Source organism: Capra hircus, chromosome 20 (genome assembly GCF_001704415.2).
Source record: "Capra hircus breed San Clemente chromosome 20, ASM170441v1, whole genome shotgun sequence".
NCBI classification, from domain to species: Eukaryota; Metazoa; Chordata; class Mammalia; order Artiodactyla; family Bovidae; genus Capra; species Capra hircus.
Genome location: NC_030827.1, coordinates 3,845,988 through 3,863,439, shown reverse-complemented (window position 1 = coordinate 3,863,439; position 17,452 = coordinate 3,845,988). Strand labels below are relative to the sequence as shown.

General features: G+C 40.0%; 1 protein-coding gene across 7 annotated transcripts in view; it reads left to right on the top strand.

The window, feature by feature from the left end:
* The window catches only part of FBXW11 (F-box and WD repeat domain containing 11), a 130,630-nt gene that overhangs the window by 622 nt on the left and 112,556 nt on the right, over nt 1-17,452 (top strand). Inside the window, exon 2 of one of the 7 annotated variants that reach the window (XM_018065494.1) lies at nt 8,529-8,690. The exons of the other annotated variants lie outside the window; for them this stretch is intronic. The gene's annotated coding sequence lies outside the window, so the exon portion shown is untranslated. The remainder of the gene's footprint in view (nt 1-8,528; nt 8,691-17,452) is intronic. 7 annotated transcript variants of the gene reach the window in all.

The following is a 17,452-nucleotide window of genomic DNA, read 5'->3' as shown; positions in this document are numbered from 1 at the left end:
TCCATGCCCCCCGGTTTTCCTCCCACCCTCCCTCCCTTCTATCTCCGGGCCCGTCCCTCGAACGACCCTCGCTGGCTTAGGCTGTGGCCTTAGCTCACACTCACTCTAGCATCCCGTTCCCCCTTTAGAAGGTTTTTTTTTTTTTTTCCCTTCTCTGTTTCTCCAGTCCAGGCCTGCATCGCTCTTGCCAGCCCCACTCAGGCCGAGTGAGATGGTGATGGGAGAGGGTACTGAGTAGATCTCCAGGGCCGTAGCCTACGCATCCCGGAAGGGGTCTCAGCACCCTCGTCTCGACCTAGGGCTGTATTGATGCCGGCATCGGCCCTATGGGGGAGGAGGTGGAGAGCTTTCGGGTTGGAGGCTGTGACCGAAAAGGGGCCTCTTTCTCGGCCCCCTGTGGTGTCCGGCTTCTCGGACAAAGGGTTTCCTACTCGGCCGAGAGGGATGTTTGCAGAGCAAGGCCGTAGGTACTCTGGATTCCATCTTCCTGGAAAGAGAAACTGTAACTTCACGTTTTCCTGAGCTGCTTTGGGAAAATTGGGGAGGAGGGGGGAGGGGCTGTCCTCATCACTGCCGCCAGTTCTTTCTTCTAGAAAAAAAAGGAGAGGGGAGCCTACGGCCCAGGGGAAGCGATCTCTCTTCTGTTTAGAAACCTTTGGTAGCCAGGCCAGACTCCCTGAACCCATCAACACCCCAGCCCCCTTCCGCCTTAGGACTTGGATCCAGAATGGGTTTTTAGAAACAGGACCACGAGAGAGTGGCTAGTGGAAACGAAAAATTTGCTACTTGGTGGATGATTTGGCGCAAAAAGTAGAATATGGCAGCTGTTACTGCCAGTTTGAACATTAGGGAAATCAAACTGGGCTCTAGAGAGTTGGGAGGGGGAAGTCTTTGCCTCAGCAAATGAACATGCCCAGGTTTTCTTCCTGTGGAAACCTTGACAGTGTCTTTGTATCTCTCCAAACAGTAACCTCTTCTACCCTAGGGTTGAGAAGAAAGATGAAAGAATCTACTTAACACAGCAAAATGTTTTCCTAGCCAGATTTTCTCCAGTGTGAAAATGTTTATTGAGTCAGTGATTCCACTGGGTAGGGTCGGTGACATCAGAGCTACTTCCCCCATTTAATGCTATAAATAATAAATGGTGACACTGAAAGTCTGTTGGATAGCTGCATGGTTTCTGTGGATGATGGTGTCTGGGGAGTTGATATGCCTGTTTTAAAAATGGAAGTACAGTAGTGTAAATACAGAGGCAGCTTAATATTTGCTGTCCTTTGCATAATTCACTGCACTTCTCCAGCAGTCTTGGAAAAATTAGACGGCAAAAGAAAGCTCTGGTAGTTTCTGATTTGTGTATGTGTGTGTGTGTGTGTGAGCACACGTGTGGTTGCTTTCTAAGGGATACTGATACGAGTTTTTATTTGATTTTCACCTATTAGGTAACTTTGCAGTACAACTTATCAAACTTTTGTAATCAAGCTTTTGATATTCTGCAAATTTTGTAGGGGTTATTTTGGTAAAATATCCTAATGGAATTACACATATAGTCCATATTCTTACATATGTGCAATACCTGTACTTATAACAGGAGGAGTAGGACATAGCAAAAAATTGTAACTTGGTATCTCTTTGAAATTGGCTGTTAAATTCTCCTTTCATTTCCATTCATTTAAAAAATATCTAGGGACTTCCCTGGTGGTCCAGTGGGTAGAACTCACTGCGGAGGGCCCTGGTTCTATCCCTGGTCAGGAAACTAAGAATCCACAAGCTGCACGGCGCAGCCTAAAATAAAATAACTAGAATTTTTTTTCAAAAGAATTAAAGTACAGTGTAATCCATTTAATGTCTTTGAATGGATATGGAAAAAAAATTTCCTCCCAAATATAACTGGCTTCCTGTGTGTTTTGATTTTACATGACTGTATTTGTCTGATCTGAAATGATATTTCATATTTCTCAGGGACATTATTAAGTGGAATTCTTAGAAAACTTAACAGAAGATTTAATAAGGTGATCATCTGGATCAGTTTTAAAAGTGGCTTTTCATATACAGATTGTGATATTGCCTCAAAGGGATACCAGTTAAGACTCTTATGCAACTGTTTCGTAAACATATATGTATTTTAGTGTTATAGATAGCACAGATACTTAACAACTGATTTACTAAATCCAGGATCAGGAGCAGGAATGATAATGCCTTAAAATCTAATTGCATGTGGCTTTCTGTGTTCACTGCATTTTAATTATAGTTTCCAGAACTAGATTAAAAACACTTTTTACATCGGTTTCAAAATACCATGATGAAAGGAGGGGAAGGGGTTAAACTGATGGTATTTTGAAAGTCTAAAGCATGAAATATTTTTAGATTTTTATGAGTCAGCTTCAGTACTCAAATATTTGTGATTGTGCTGCCCGTACCAGTTCGGTACTTAATGGTTAACAGGATAACTTTCAATTGATATTCCAGAGTGTGCTCTATCAAAGAAAGGAAACACGGTTTCACCAATTTCTTAATCTCCATCCCTCTACTTTCTTTGATTTTGATTCCACCTTCCTTTTTTTCTTGCAGTTTTTCAGTTTCCTAGGAAATAAAACTGGTGATAGAATAATTAAATATTCAAAATATAACCCCCCTTGTTACTCCTACCCCTGCCTGTGACCAGGTTCACAAAAAGTGCTTCTCCAGCTGACCTACCTCATAGGATTCAGTCTTTAATATAGACTGTAAACTCTTGATTGAGACAACTGAATTTATCATTCCTGATGGTGAATAATTTAACCATCAAATGACTTTCATGACCTTATATCGGCCCAATACGTACCTAGTTTGTGGGACTACTTCTTAAACTTCTGACTTTGGTTTTCAGTTCAGTTGCTTAGTCGTGTCCGACTCTTTGCGACCCCATGGACTGCAGCGTGCCAGGCTTGTCTCTCCATCACCAGCTTTGGTTTTAATTAGCCTTAATATTACTGAGGTAGAAAAGGAGTAAACCATTTGGAAATACACAGAAATCACCAGGCTTTGTCTTGTGGTGGGCTTCACTGGGAAGGATGAAAGCTGCATTATGTATCACATGGTATTTAATGGTTGAATTAGAAGTGTGAGTTGTGCTTAGGCCCTAGAAAGCATTCTCAGACCTGCTAATTGGAAGAAATGGTCATTAGGCCTGCCTGTTAGAAAATGGCAAAAGTTAATGTTAAAGGTTTGGGAAAGATAATCCTGCTTCCTCTGTGGGTGTGAGAGTACCCTTTACCCCCTTTTCTCAAGTAGTGGGCAGTTTATCCTCTGTTGTTAACTGCTTGGTTTACTTCTTGGCTAAGTGACCTTAAGTGAATCATTTCCCTTCTGGTTACCTCTGAATGGCTATATTACTTGTTGAATGTAATATAGGTAATATAGGTAAGATACATTGGATCTCATTAAGAACTTCTAATATCAAATCTATTTTTAGAGCTGCTGAAGTACAGACAGGCCACAAGACCAAAGAGATGAAAGAAACTAAATTACATTATTGGAAGTAATTATCTTTTTTTCTTTTTACATCTCTCCCCCTGCCCCCTTCTTGTCTTTGGCTTTCTAGGTGAAACAAGTGGGATTGTTTAGTGGCTCCTTTAAAAAATTGGGTCTTTGTCGCCATCACTTATCCTCGTTGCCTCTAGCCATGTGCTGCTTTACCAAATGCAGATTAAATAGACAAAGGCTTAAGTAGGGTCCAAATGAAATAAATCACATGCTAGTTATAGACCTCACTGACTGGCCTCAAGAGGCTTGTGGCTCAAATATTATCAATTTTTAGTCCCGATTTTGGAGTAGGTTAATGTCCTTTCAGATTTGGTAAGGATAAACCTGATCCTGCTCGCACATCTTGGCACTCTTGGCCCCTGACTGCTGTCTCCTGGAAACTGAGAGAGCTCTGTAGCACAGGAGGATTGCTAGCCCATTTCATAGGCTTATAGAACAGCACGTGTATTCCTCTTAGTAGTTATGTTTGGTCTTAAATATAGGACCGAACATAATCAATGCTCTCTTCCACCCATGCTGATAACGTCCTCTCCCCTCCTCTCAGAACACAATTTAGATACCTCTTCTTGATGTCAATTTATATTATGGTGGCAGATATAATTTTGTTTTTATAGCGATAGAATGCCTACATGATAATCATTGTTAAATGAATGAGTGCTGGCCTTTGTATTTATCTTGTGGCACTTAGAATTTTAGAAACAGACTTTCCTGTGCTGTGAGGAGCCTGGGATCTTGGGTTCCACCTGGTGATATTTACAGTTTAAGGGAAAGAAAGCATTTGAAGTCCTCACAATTCAGATTCCTGCCTCCCTTCCAGCTTTTTCTTCTCACATTCCTCGCTTATTCTATATTCCAGCCAAAGTGTGGAGGACCATTGTTCTTCAGATTTCCTTTGTCAGCACTGATAATGAACTGACCTAAGTCCATGTGTCTCAGGCTACTGATATTAATGGGAAGGACCTCATAGCTCTCCAGCCAAATTGATTTAGGTGAGATCTCCGCAATCCTCTCTTCCGCCCATGTTGATAACGTCCTCTCCCCTCCTCTCAGAACACAATTTAGATACCTCTTCTTGATGTCAATTTATATTATGGTGGCAGATATAATTTTGTTTTTATGTCGATAGCAATGCCTACATGATAATCATTGTTAAATGAATGAGTGCTGGCCTTTGTATTTATCTTGTGGCACTTAGCATCTTCTGCACTTGTCTTATAGTTTGCTGTTTGTGTCCCTTATTAAAGGATAAACTCAAGAGCGCCTTCTTGTAGTAGGTGTTCAATAAATGTTGAGTCGAGCTTTCCTGTTGGTTGCTTACATGTATTATTGCTGTCTGCCTGTATCTTAGCCATCCTCTTTTCTGGAAATTCTCACCTATATCACTGATTCTCTTAATAACTTGTTCCTAATGTGTATGGGACTTAACAGACCTTCCTGTGTATCATGAAAGTTTGATCATGTCTAAAGCTGATTGTCCTTTGAATCATTCACTATGTTTAGTGCTTGGGTGTGCAATAGATATTGATTTAAATTAATGTTAGGTTTTTTTTTCATCCTGTGAAACCTTTTTAACATTTCTGTTTGATAATTCTTAAGACAAGTGGGGATGGATAGGGGAGAAAGACTGCTAAAGGGAAAAGAAGGGTGGTGTGTGTTGCACAAACTTCTGTTCATGGACATTTTAACCATTATTTACAGACTTTTTAACATATACAAATTGATTTATATACATCCCAGAGCGTGGGTGATAGCAGAATATTGAGGAAACCAAATTCCTTTTGTATCTGTTGATGTGAACTTGCCAAACAGGTGGTAAGTAAGTTCTAAGGCTCTGTGACCTTAGAGAAACATGGTGTAACATAAAGGCCATGGGCTCTAAGGTGCAACACCTGACTTTGTGTCCTAACTTTCACTTGCTGGCTGTGTGGCCTTAAGAAAGTTAACCTTTCTCTGGTAAGATTTCACTGTGTGTAAGAATTAAAAAAATGCAGGTATTGCTTCAGTGTTGGGAGGATTATGAGAGATGTATATGAAAGGACCTTGCAAAGACTTGTCTCTCAGCAGCTGTCTGCCAAGCTAACTCTCCCCGCAAGTACAGGGAGCGTATTTTGTCAAGACAGATGGTGTGAGAAAAGTTTTAGTTTTTGTCCCTGATGTGTGCATGTACTTAATCGTGAAGCTTTGCAGAGGCCTAAAATTCAGTTGCTTTTAGCCATGCATTTAATGAGCCTTCTTTGGGGAAAATGATGAAATCATACAGAGTCAATGCTGCCTTGGAAATCGGGAAAATACTCTTACAATTACTAAGAACTACCAATTAGACATAATTAGACCTGTACTGTTACGGAGAGAATCCGCTTTAACCCTGTTTTACGTATCCTGGTAGAAGGAGACTGGTAATTGTTCATACTAACACTGAGCATAGTGATTTATATTTGATCAATTTAGTTTAGCCAAGGAAATTAGAATTTTTAAATTTTTATTCTTGTTTGCTGGTGATTTTGACCTTTAACAGAGTAAGTGGTGACTGGATACGAGATTTCCTCCTGAGTTCTATTGTTGTTCATTGAATTAGTTGACAAAAGGGGAAAAACCTGTTGGTCAAGAATGTGCTTGTTACCCTCAGTTCAGTTTCTGCTGATCACGATTGCCAAACAGGAAGTGTGTAGGCAAATGAGACACCAGCCAGGCAGACCTGAGAGTCCAGTAGGGTATCTCTACACTGAGTCTTATTGATAAAATTCAGAGATTGCCCAGTTCAGTTATGTCAGCAGGAAGCATTTTTAGGAGATTCCCTCTCAGGGTTAATCAACAATGAAGACCTTCACAGAATGGAAAGCTGTGAAGTAGAAACAGTGAGACATTCACATGTAAATAGGAAAAAAGTTTGTGAGTAGAGAGATGTGCAAATACCTAAGTGCTATGAATATCGAAAACTGTTCTCTAATAGCAAACCACCGGTCCACGGAAGAAAAAAAAATTGAAAACTGTGTTAAGAAAAAAGAACCCGAGTAATTATTATTTCAGAGTTAAATTGAGAACTCTTAACCAGTTTTGGGAACTAACGATAAAATGTGTTTTGGTTCTGTGAAATGATTGCCTAGGAGGCTCAAAGAGGAAGGGGCAGAGGACATGAAGAACTTAATCCTTACTATCCTGGTCTGGCATCTGTTAATCTTTGTTTCTCTGGCATAAGGCCTGCCACCAATTAGGCATTCAGTAAATGTTTATTTGAAGGAAAGAGGGGGAAAGTTAACTCACTAATGGAAGAAAAGGCCTGATGGTGCAGGAGGCTCAGAAATGAGTCTGTTAGTCAAATTGGTTGTAGCAGTGAGTTATGCTTTGAAAATCAGCCTGTATTGCTCTAGCAGTTAACTACTAGCCATAGCCCACTAGCATTTTTTGTCAAAATTGGGTTTGTAGTTTATTAGGCTCTAGACTAATGAGAAGAGCCTGAGCACTTATTCTTTGTGATTTTGCTTACAGAATGTATTTAAGTTGAGGGTATTAAGATATTTCCACCTGTTTGCTATGAAGAGGTTACTCTTAGACTGGTACTTCAGTCACTTCAGTGCTTTGCCTATACATGAAAAACCAGAACATCTTTAGTCTTTGCCTATGGACTATTTATTGATCAATCTTGGAATTCAAGAATTCTTTGGTTTCAGCTGGGGTTGGGATTCTTTGTCACAGACACTTCTTTGCCACTAAGCACACAGTCTGAGTGGGCAAGGGTATAAGATTAATGTTGTGGCCTTAGAATTGCACGAGTTTTTGATATTGAAGTGCTTTTAAGTGGCAAGATTAAGGGAGTTAGCCCTCTCAGGACGGCTGAACAAGTTCAGTTGTCTTTTAGTTCAGCTAGGCTGAAATACTGTTTTGTATCTTTTTGGTTCTCTGTTCTGACGTCAGTTAGCTTCGAGCTTGGTTTCTTCTCCCGCAGGAATGGTGGTCTTTCTGGTCCTTGGACTTTGGAGGCCGCCGTATTCTATGAGAAGGGCATGGGCTCTACCACCTAGTGGATGTGGGACTTTGAGCAAGTTATTTCTTCTCATATTTTTAAATATGAGTAATGAATGTGGAAGGCCTGGTCCATTAGTAACCCTTCAGTGAGGGTAGGTATTATGGTTACTTCAGGAACGTTTTGGCAGTCGTGTGGCAGTTGAGGAAGTAGCAATTTATGTGCACGCAGCGTCACAGTCTTTGGATTTTTGACTTTTTATCTGTGGCATCCTGTTGAATACCTTTTCCTGTCTGCCTTGTAGTTTGCTTAGAATTTATAGTCTAATTGTAAGAGTTGGTATGGTAATAAAAGAATATTGATATACTGTGGACTGGGCTTATGTGTTTAAAGGTGTTATCTAGTAAATTGTTTATTATGTTCTTTCTTTTCCCTAGTGTACCCAGTGACTGGCCATTGTGGGGGATTGGCCTTTATTGAGTCAGAAGTTCACTCTAAAAGTTATGTCACGTGTTTTGAAATGTCCTGTATTTTAGGTGAGAGTTGAAGTTTTGAGTGATGTGTAGATGTCTTATGTGTAGCAAACTTTAAAATTTCTTGTTAGGTGCTTAAATAAATTTTTATTAGGAAATATTTGAGCCCCCCCCCCCCTCCATTAATTATGACTGACAAAGTTTCTGTAATTGTAGAGGAACAGTTTTAGGAAATGGATAAAATTCATTGTAGCTGAATGATCTGGGACAGTTTATATGGATAGTAGAGGAAATTTTTAGTGTTTGGAAATTGCATGATATTTGTCATGACTAAGTATCAATGTTAGGGATGTTTCCTTCTTTGTTTTGTGGAATTTCTTGTCCATCTCTCAACACAGAGGTGAGCAGTGCTCCTGCACACCCTCTCACATGAAGCCGCTCACTCAGGGCTTGCACCTTTCTTCTGTGCTTCCGATCCGCCACTCCACTGACCCTTCCTTCCATCTCTTGGCGGCTGTCCTCTGCAGCTGGTGCCATGGTGGGTGTATGGATTGCTTTCTGTCTTCCAACAGTTACCGAAGTGCATGTTTGGGATTTTGTTGAAGAAAGCTGGATACAGTAAACGGAAAGAATCTTGGAAGCTGCTTGACTGCTGTCTTTTCTCAGACTAGTCTGAAAGGGAATACTCCCATTCATTCTGGATTGGTGGATCTGAAGTACAAAATATTGTCCAGGTAAGCAATTACCTTGTATTGTTTTGTTATGCAGAACTCGACTCATTGAGAGAAACTTAAAATTCCTTTACTTCTTTTTCCAGTATAATAGAGAAAGGAAAAAATGTTAGTTATTTATGTTTGGGTGTGGATTAGTTGGGTATTTTGCTAGTCAAAACTTTGTTTCAGTGTAAGAAATGTAGTTATTTTTATTAAATAGGCCCAAAAGGTTTGTAGTCACAGCCAAACAGGAAATACAGTTCAGTAAACAAGGGACTTTTGTTTGAGGAATAAGTTGGAAAATAAGGGAAACAAATGATTATTTTGTATTATCTCATGATTTATAGTTATTACCTGGTCAAAATAATTTTTGTCGTTACTATGTGAAATAGTGGTCTTTTATTCTTAAGACTCCTGAAGAGTCTTCTCAGAATTTACTAATTAGCTACTGTTTACGGGCATCTACTAAGTACCAGCCACTATTGCAGGCTCTTTTCACGTTTTTCTTATTTAGATGGCCTGTGCTTCATGTGTATTCTACAGACAGTAAGATGAAGCTGTTGAGTATTAAGTAAGTACAGTAAGTACGGTGGCAGAGCCACTTCCAGTCTGTAAGTCACACAGCTAGTAAGTGCCAGAGCCAGGCTCTAAGCTTGAGCCTGTGTGTCTCCAAAGCTCTGGATCTTTCCATCCGGCTACATTTGCTGAGGTTTGCACTTTAACTTCAGGATTTTCATATTGTCTGTATACCGTTAGAGCAAGGTGTGGTTTTCTCCTGCAGGCTTCCACCTGGAGACTGCCCGACTGACGGGTCCCTGTTGGGCATGATACTTTACTTACATCTGGTGCTTTCCCTTCCTAATGAAAAGATTAGAAGATCTTTGGTCAGTTTATCAAGTGAGCCTAAAGCTAACTTAGGAGAGGCTGTACATTTAAATGTCAAAATGTGCTTTATACAGGGAAGTATCATTTGGTCTAGTGAACTCAAACCTGTATCTTCTCAGTTCCTCCTTAGTTTTCATTGGCTATTTAAATAGCTTCGTAGCTTATTATTTAGACTAGTTTTGACCTGTGGTTTGTCAGTCTTACAAGTAAGACATTTTCAGGAAACGCATGACTTTTTCTGGTGTTTAAGCACTCCAGAGTACTCATTTCCTTTAATCTTAAAAAAAATTCTTTATCATAGACTGACCCTATGGCTTTGTGATCCTTCTTTTGTTTTATTCCTTTATGTTTGTTAATATTTCTTCTGGGTGAGCATTTTTCACATTTCCACGTGGAAAGTGAAGAGCTTTCAGGATGGCGATGGTGATAGTTAAAGTAGTAGCGGTTAACGCTGGGCACTTGCTCTATACTGAGCACAGTTCTCAACACTGTGCACGTATAAACTCATTGCATGGCAGCCTGGTGGCGCTGGCACCCTTATTTCTACTCTGCATATGTGGAATCTGAAGGCTACAGTACTTAAATAACATGTTCAAGGCCACATATCTAGTAAGCGCCAAAGATGAGATGTGAATCTAGGCAGTTTGGCTCAGAGAATGTGCTTCTAATGTCTGTGCCTCAAGTTTGTGGAGTATCATCTAGTGATAAAAAGAGAGGTGGAAATCCTGAAGACTAAAATTGTGTATTCTGATTTCATGAAATCATTACAAAGGGAAAGGACGCAGTTGTTGAGTTATCTATTTTGTACCTTCTGTAGAAGGTAGTCTAGCTCTAGGATTCTGTGTCAGTCATCCAAGACTGTCTACCAGGCTGCTTCCTGAGAGGACTCACAATAGGGTTAGTTTAAGGTTATCTTCCAGAACAGTGCTGTCCAGTTAGAACTCTCTGGATAATGGAAATGTTCGTTATCTGTGCTGTTCAGTATGATAGCTACCAGCTGCATGTGACTGATTTGAAACGTGGCTCTGTAACTGAGGAACTGGATTTTAAATTTTAATTTAAATAGCCACAAATACAGTTTAGAATTTAACTTCATCTTATGTCTGATTCTGGACTTAACTCTTAGAAATCTAATCTTGTCAGTTTGCTGAAAGCCAGCTCCTTATCTCATGGTTGGACTTACAAGACTGATATGTAAAATCAGAATTCCAGTTTCTTAATTTATAATGATATGTGCATGTTGGTGTGATTAATGTAGACTTTTCTAATTGGTAGATTTGCTGATTAGGTCCTACTCAGCATGCCAGTTTAAGTTTTTCAAATAAGAAACACTGGTTAGAAGGGCCTGAAGACCCAAGCCAGCCACATGGGTTAGCTGGCATGGACTTGCCAGGGGAGGTATGTATTTGCTGGCCTGAGACTGAGGAGCCCTCACTCATCTTTCCTTTAATGGTGGGTGATTTCCCTGTCTTCTTGCAGCTTCCGTGCTGGCTTTTACTTCCCGTATCCTTTTTTGATTATGCCATTCATTTTAGGCATGTTAATACATTCAGCTTGAATGCAGTCTTGTCTTACAGATCTGGGAAGCTCTTTGTTTTCCTTAAGGCACTTTTATCACTGTTAGGATCCATTTTGTGTTCATTTTTGTCTCTAAGAAGGCAGTTGAATTTTCCTTGCTTCCCTGAGGCCTCTTTTTACTGAAATACACTTATTAGCTTATTTAGTTTGGTCCTATAGTGTGGGGTAGAATAGGAACATACTCATATAAAAATGCCTGATAAATTCTCTTTGTATTACTTCATGTTATTAAATGAGCTTGTTTTTAGCTCACTGTATCATTGTTTTGGGACTTATTCTTGAGCCTTTTGTTCCTTAAGTAGAAAGTGAGTTGTAACCAAATTTGCATTTAAGAAGTTAACTTTTCAGGTGTCTGCAAGATAGATTGAAGAGACTCAAGGCAAGGGGACTAGTTAGTTAGTTCAAGTGAGCAATGATTAAGGTAAACCAGAGCATTGACAGTGGGCATGGTAGAGGTGGGGTGGACTTAAAAGAGTGGTAGGACCTACCAGACTTGGGGATTGGTTATAGGAGTAAAAGATGGATGGGATATAATATAAATTTTAGATTTTTGCCTTGGGCGCCAGAATGGATATTTGTTCTCTTTTTCAAGATAGGGAAGACTAGAAGAATAGACTGGAGAGTGTGGAGGGAGGAGAAAGGAGTGAGTTGAGCTAATGAATCTGAGTTGCCTGTGGGTGAATCCTCTAAAGGGATAAGTATCTAGGAAGAATATTGATTGGGAACTCTCCAGAGAGAGCAGAGAAAGAAAGGTTTGGGAGTTTTTATTTAGCCTCAAGTGGTAGCTAACTTTATTTAGTGGAATTAGAAGATTAATAGATGGGGAAACAATGGAAACAGTGACAGACTTTATTTTTGGGGGGCTCCAAAATCACTGTAGATGGTGACTGCAGCCATGAAAGTAAAAGACGCTTGCTCCTTGGAAGAAAAGTTATGACCAACCTAGATAGCGTATTAAAAGGCAGAGACATTACTTTGCCAACTGAGGTCCATCTAGTCAAAGCTTTGGTTTTTCTAGTAGCCATGGATGGATGTGAGAGTTACACTCTAAAGAAAGCTAATTGCCAAAGAATTGATGCTTTTGAACTGTGGCATGGGAGAAGACTCTTGAGAGTGTGGACTGTAAGGAGATCAAACCAGTCCATCCTAAAGGAAATCAGTCCTGAATACTCATTGGGAAAACTGATGCTGAAGCTCTAATACATTACTCACCTGACGCGAAGAGCTGGCTCACTGGAAAAGACCCTGATGCTGGGAATGATTGAAGGTGGGAGAAGGGGACGACAGAGGATGAGATGGTTGGATCGCATCACCGACTCAGTGGACTTGAGTTTGAGAAAGCTCTGGGAGTTGGTGATGGACAGGGAATCCTGGTGTACTGCAGTCCACGGGGTTGCAAAGAATCGGACATGACTGAGCAAGTGAACTGAAGATTAATAAGAGTAAATAAAGATTTGAGGAATTTATATCTATGCCTGGAAATGCTAATATAAAGAAATGGGCTACAGCTCAGGTTATGATGTTGAACAAAGGGTGTTACTACTCTCTTTTTTTCACATAGATCTGGGAATTCTGACAGCCTATTCCGAATCTTCACATTAGCCCATTATGTTTGGATTGTGATATTTTTTCCACTGTAACGATTTATTTCATTAAAAGAGATACAGTTTTTGAAATGTATTTTTTAAAGAGCCATTTTGTCATCACACATCTCACATGTGTGTTACCTCACTCAGTCGTGTCCGACTCTGCAGCCCAGTGGACGCCTCTGTCCATTCGTAGATTTGCCAAATGCATTTTTTGCATCCAGTGACAAAAGCAAGGGGAAGTTAGCCTAAACAGTGGACGTTCTGGATTAAGTGTGAAATGGGAAATGGGGATTTGCTCTTCTCTCAACCTGTCTCAGTCCCTGAATGCGTCTCATCTAGCTGTGATGAGGCAAATCTTTAACATCACAGCAGGAGGCCCAAGTAGAGACCAGCTATTCAGCATCTGCTAGCCAGTCGGTTGAAGAAACAGCAAGCTGTTCAGGTGCTTGTGTGAAAATCAGCTGTGTAGAAATGATTGAGATGATGTGCTGGCCCAGTGTGGCCTATATTTAAGAGATTTTTAAGGCAGATTTTTACTATCTGCTGTTTTCACCTTATGCACAGACTTGAGACTGCAATTCTCAGGTGAGCTATAACTCCACTGTAATTAGGCTTTGATCATGAAAGCATGAAGATATGATGGTTTCATTATAGCGACAATCAATACTTATCAAAAAACTTTTTTTAATACATCATATATATCTGTGTTATAAGGTGCAAAAAGGAGTATACAGTGAAAAGAAAAGTTTCCCATTCTCTTTAGTGTCAGCTACTCAACCATCCCAAGGGAGAAAAAATACAGGAAAGCAAGTGGTTGTCTGAGGAGGCTTTACAAATAGGTGTGGAAAGAAGAGAAGGGAAAGGCAAGGGAGAAAGGGAAAGATATATCCAACTGAATGCAGAGTTCCAGAGAATAGCAAGGAGGGATAAGAAGGCCTTAGATGAACAGTGCAAAGAAATAGAGGAAAACAGTAGAATGGGAAAGACTTCCAATCTCTTTAAGGAAGTTGGAGGTATCAAAGGAACATTTCATGCAGGGATGGGCACAATAAAGGACAGAAACGGTGAGGACCTAACAGCAGAAGAGATTTAGAAGAAATGGCAAGAATACGCTGAAGAACTTTACAGAAAAGGTTTTAATGACCCCGATAACCATGAAGGTGTGGTCACTCACCTAGAGCTGGACCACCTGGAATATGAGGTCAAGTGGGCCTTAGGGAGCGTTGATAGGAACAAAGCTAGTGGAGGCGATGGGATTCCAGCTGAGCTATTGAAAATCCTAACGGGAATGCTGAATATTTATTAGAAGGGCTGAAGCTGAAACGCCAGCACTTTGGCCACCTTATGGAAAGAGCCGACTTGTTGGAAAAGACCTTGATGCTGGGAAAGATGGAAGGCAGAAGGAGAAGGGGCAGCAAAGGATGCTGGTTGGAGGGCATCACTGACTGAATGGACGTGAGTTTGGACAAACTCCTGAAGGTAGTGGAGGACAGATGTAACCGGTGTAACGGTGTTACACTGTTTCTAAACTGGTCGCTTTTTAAATTGTTCTTTTATTTTCCTCATAACTTTTTATTATGAAGAATGTAATATATATGAGAGTTGAGGAAAAAACAGTACAACGAACACCTGTACACTCTCTCCACCTAGGCTCAACAGTTATTAACTTTTTGCCTTGTTTGAATCATTTCTCTGCTCCCACCTTGGTCTTCCCTTCCCACCCTCCTCCCTTTTTTGTCCTCTCCCCAAGTAAGTGCTCTTTTATGTTGTTAAACAATTTGAAAGTACCTTGCAGACACTATACCTCACTCTAAATATTTCAGCATGTACCTTTTAAGAATAAAAATAACCTCTCCTTTCTAGAAGCCAACACACACACAATACATGCACCATGTATATAGTATATATCTCCAAAATTATAACCAAATATTAAATATAGTCATATGCATTTTATACATAAAATAAAAACCACAAAACTATTTTTATCTGAGAAAATGAAAGTAATTCCATAATATAATATTCAGTTAAATTTTTATAGTTATCCCAAGAATGTCTTTTCGGGCACACCTTCTTTAAAAAAACAAAAACCAGGTTCCAAACAAAACAACCCCTTTGTATTTAGTTATGATGTCTTTTTAATTTCTTTTCCCTTTAATAGTGTCTGCCCTTTTCTGTCTTTTGCGATTGACTTTCTTTATTTTTTAAAGTCCAGTTCAGTTGTCCTGCAGGATGTACAACATTCTTCGCTTGTTTGAACATTTCCTCATGGTGTTACTGAGCTTGCTTCTCTAGCTCCTGACTTCCTGTAAACTGGAAGTTATATGAGAGGCTTGATTGCAGCTCATTTAAACATTTTTGACAAGAGTGCTTCATCATAGGTGAAGTGTACTTTGGGTTGAGTCATGTCGTGAGGCACCTCAAATGACAAGTTATCCCATTATGAGCTGTGCTAAATTTGATCCTTTGTCTAAGGTGGCAGCATTCAGATCTCTCCATTAAGGTGCAGTTTTATCATCTGTTATTAGAAAGGACTCTATGGAATAGTATTTTGGTACCTTGTAAATAACCTGTTACATTATAGCCTTTCACCCTGTGGTTTCAGCTTCCTGAGCCTGAAATCATTTATTACAACATAAGTTACAAAATTTTGGCTTTCTGTCATTTCGTCTGTATGTATTGGTTAGCATTCGCCGAGGCCATCCCTGTTTCTCCTTCCTTTTGTGCATCACTGTCCTCTTCGTAGACGTTTATTTATTCAGTGTGTTAACAGTCAGTCACAGTCTGTATGGGTGCTCAGGTTTGGCTAATGGGAGCCCCTCAGGGTAGCTCCTTCCTTCGCAACGTGAGCCCATCAGCTTTGCTGTGCTCCTTGGTTTTCTGCTTTGCCTGTATATCAAGTATCAACCATTTCTCCGAGAAGCTCTGGTTCCTTTTAGTGGAGCATGGTGTTTAGAAATCGAAATCAATACTGTTGGGTTTTGTTGCTTCTAGATCTTTTCAATAGACAGAACTAAAATATATATTTGAAAAGAATCATGGATTCAGGTTAGTTCTGAGTCAAAGTTAATATCACAGGGATATTTTTCTGAACCTGTTAGCCTTTTAATTTTCAGAATCCTAGGGATCATACTGTGTAATGGCCATCTAGTTGCAGTACTAATTGCCATGCATATAGGCAGATAAATAGCTCTATTCATTAATTATTAAGCATGTAATCAACAGGTTCTGTTTGATCATGTTGGGAATACAAAACAGAATCAAATATATATCTTGTTTCCAGAATCTTGCAGTCTTTTATGTTAAACACTGTAGTAACACAGTGAAAACTGCCAAAGATCATGAAAGGTGGATATACAATGTGTGGAAGCTAGAAAACAAAGGAAATTTTATAAAGAAAAAATTTAAAAGTTATCCTTTGAGGCCTGAGCAAAATGGATGTGGATGTACTGGGTTGGAAGAGGGATTTCATAGCAAAGGTAAGTGAGTGAACAGTAGTAGCTGGTGGGCTGTAGTGTGTGTTGTCTGTCAGGAGGTACGAGTAAGGAGTTACGTGGGTTGTTGTGGTGTAATTTGTGTGAAGGAATTGAGGTAGATTGCAGACTGCAAAGAGATTATAATCAAATCTTGGGTTATCCTTTAGGTCAAAAGTTACAGACAAGTAGCCTGTAGATAGAGATCCAAAGATGTAATTTATTTGATCCACATAGATTTTTAAAAATTGAGACATTTCCCATCAAAACACTGGTTTATCTGAAAACTGGAGCTGAGTCGTGGCTGCTTTTTTGAGCCAAGGTTCCTCCTTTCCTGTTCACCATAGCTCCTGTGAGACTTTCTTTTGAACTTATCCTCCTGTAGGAAAGGAAGGATGAGAGTAGTGGGTGTAATGTGAGATGAGAGGTGACTTGAAGAGTTTGAGCAAAAGCTGTGCTCTCGGGAGATCACCCTGGCTGTCAGTTTGGAGGATGCAGTGGAGCAGGGAGACCAGTTAATAGACTGTTGTAATGTTTCAGGGAAGAAATCACTAGATAGTAACAGATGGTGCAGAAGAGGCGGAAGTAAGACATTGTAAATGCAGAATGGGCAGATGGTATTGATACGAGTTTCTGTGTATGTATTGAAAAGAAAGTAAATCAGACTCTTAAAACATGAGGTCCAGTTTGTAAGAAGCTTTGTACGCATACATCAGTATCTGGGAGTTAACCATGGTTTCTGAAAGTTAGCCACATGTTTTTTAGTCTGTGGTTTGACTTTGGAAGACAGTGATAACAGTTCCGCGCATTGTCACTGTGTTTAGTAATGTGCACGATAGCATGTTTCAGCAAGGTCTCTGATATGGCTTTATTCCTGAAAGTTACTTGTAAACTTTAGGGAACTAAACTTCCAAGCAAAGTCTTAGTAACGCTGGAACTTATTTTCAAATGCTGGCTGTTTGTATTTAGTTTTCTCCACAATCTCAGCAAGAATTTAATCAACAGGATAGTGAATCAATAAGGGATTGCACCGCAGACTTAGAGTTACACCTTTATTAAAGTCTTACATGCTGTTAATAAGTATTTTGGGCATCTTCCCAGTCTGGTTAGGGCACGGCTGTATCCAGTTCTGTTGCAGTGCCACTGCTGCAGATAGTCGGTAGCACTGGAGCCCAGATAATCCGAGGGAGGCAGACACGAAGAGCGTGGAAATGAGGAGGCCGGGAGAGAGACTCACACCAATGGGAACCACACCTGGATA